This window comes from Monopterus albus, unplaced genomic scaffold, assembly GCF_001952655.1.
Source record: "Monopterus albus unplaced genomic scaffold, M_albus_1.0 scaffold229.1, whole genome shotgun sequence".
Classification (NCBI taxonomy): domain Eukaryota; kingdom Metazoa; phylum Chordata; class Actinopteri; order Synbranchiformes; family Synbranchidae; genus Monopterus; species Monopterus albus.
The window spans coordinates 666,490-669,069 of record NW_018128109.1 but is presented as its reverse complement, the minus strand read 5'-3'; the positions used below and the strand labels follow the sequence as shown (position 1 = coordinate 669,069).

The following is a 2,580-nucleotide window of genomic DNA, read 5'->3' as shown; positions in this document are numbered from 1 at the left end:
ATATTGACAGTGGGATTGCCTTCATTTACTTCCCTCATTAAAGTGTCATGTCATAAGACCATTTTAAGGATTTTTTCATTTTAGTCAATTTTTGATACAAATGGGTATAAGTTGCATTGTCACATTTGTTGCAGTGGATAGATTTTGGAGCTTAAGTTAGATTTAGTGTTTCCTGCACGACAGAAGGTTTTGTTGAGTGTGTTTGCTTTATTAAGCAGTTTTAAAACACATGCCTCATGTGAGGTTCAAACGCACTACTTTCAGATTATGAGACTGATGCGCTATCTGCTATGCCATCAAGGCTGTCATTTGAGGTGCTTTCTAGGTGTGTGGAGTTGCCAACAATTATAGCTTAACATGAATGAGTGAAATTGTCGTGTCATAACATTTTATGCATTTTATCTCTGTTTTCTGATACTCATTTGTCTGCTGTGGTGCAGCTGCTCCAGAGTGCTAACAATAAATCTAATAGTTACTTATTGAGGATGACACTCCAATCTTTGTATACATGTCTATTTGTATAGATGTATTTATAGCTGTCCATTAATCTGTCTTTCCAAGTTTCAAGTTGTCTTTTTTATTCTCACCATGATGATTCTGTAGCACTTTTCTACTTTCATTTACTCCTGTTTGATTCACTGTCTTTAAACGTCTAATGTGTTAGGCTTGAGCTCACTAGCTTCTGTCTGTGAGACCGATATGATGTCTACTGCACCAGTGAAGCAACAAGAGGCTTGTTGACCTTGGAAAAGTGAAACAATATTCATTCAAGATGACACCTTTTACTCCAGCCCTTGTATTTATTTGACAATTTGTTTGTCTATGTGTTTTGTGTGTGTAAAACGTGCCTATCTGTACTTCTGAGTTTGTGGATGTCTAACAGAGCATTTCTTATAGCTCTCTAACGGTGTGTGTCTCTCTCTGCTTATTTTTGTCCATTTGAGTTAATTTCTATAAAGTAAAAGTGTCACTTCTTTGTTTCTCTTGTTTGTTTGTGGGCAGTTACAGTATATTAAAATGTACACTTTATCATAATGAAGAGGTAGTTCTGACACTCCTTGAACGTGAAGTGAACCTACCGGTTTAGTGTAAGTAAAAGTGCATAAGGTGGGTGAGATTGTGTATTTGTGAATGAAAGTGCAAGAGTGTCAGGCAGATAGAGAAGAACAGGAGTTGAGAAGATTTTGTGTGTATGTGTATGTGTTTTGGCAGTAAATCGGTATGCTAATGAGGCATGGTCTGTAATCCTCTTACAGATAATCTCACCCCTCCAGTCCAGGCCTGGGCACTGCTCACACACACAGGCTTGCCAAGCTGAACACAACCAGACACGTGTGCGCACACACCTACAAACACACACACACACACACACAGTCCTCACTCACTGGTTTGCTGAATACTCAAAAATACAAACCCTCTGTCATACAGACATAAAAAACATCCCTCTCTTTCTTTCAGCTGTGTTTATCATGTTTTTGTTTTAGCAGTGAATCAGCTTTTAAGTGCTAATGCAAATGTTTTGTCAATTACGATACTTTCAATAGAAAGATGGAACGATTTGAAATTGAAAAACCCAAGTGTAAGTGAAGCTGTGTGTGACCAAGTGTTCTGCTATTTAATTCTTCACTGTTTAGGGTGTTCTCCATTAATCATTGTTTGAACCATAAGGAGATTGTGAAAGTGTCTTTTTCTAGGCGTTTTTTTTTTTTTTTTTTTTTGTCTTGGCTGTATGTGAAGAGAGCCAAGGTGAACTTTGTATTCTCAGACCATGCTAGTAAGTCTGCTGCAACAAATATTGATTAGCCGCCCATGTCAAAGACAGGTGTGTATGTTTTTGTGTTCATGCACATTCTGTAGATGTTCCATTTTTTTTGCAGTCAAACATCACAAGCCATGTGGCCAGAGGACAGTTTTTCTTAGTGTTGCCATGGCGATGCAGCAAAAGGTCGCTTGGAAATGTTCTCTACCAAGACCTCATGGGTGTGCATGTATGTGCACTTCAGTGCAGCAAATTGTATTTGGTACTGTTCATGCTGGAACAGTTGTCTCAACTAGAAAAAACAGCACTGCACATGCACACGTGTGTGCGTGGACATGTGGCACATGTGAGCCTAAAACAGCAGAATTTCTAACAGCTGTGCTCATGCTATATCGCTGCTTGTGTGTCACTATGAAATCATATCTGATATTAGAGCTTATTGCTCAGTGAGAAAGCACACATGCAGAAACATTCACTAGCCACCCTATTAGGCACACCTTTACAATTGCATGCAATTCAGTGCAGCACTTCGCCTTAACATGACAATTTCACCAAAAACTGAAATATTTTGAGCTTCATAAACACAGATGTTAAAGCAGAAATGTTGTAATGAAGTGTATACAAGTGTACAGGTGTGCCTAATAAAGTGACTGGCGAGTGTATATACTAAGACATATACACAAAGAGGCTGACTTTTCAGCACCAGGGGGCTGACAAGGTATTCCTCTGCTATGTGTGGTGAATACTGCTGCTTACCTAGCACTCAGTATGCACAGCAGATCACCTTCCTAATCTCTCTTACACTGCTTTTGTCTTCCTCT

General features: G+C 39.0%; 1 protein-coding gene across 1 annotated transcript in view; it reads left to right on the top strand.

The window, feature by feature from the left end:
• The window catches only part of dync2h1 (dynein cytoplasmic 2 heavy chain 1), a 140,551-nt gene that overhangs the window by 103,926 nt on the left and 34,045 nt on the right, over positions 1-2,580 (top strand).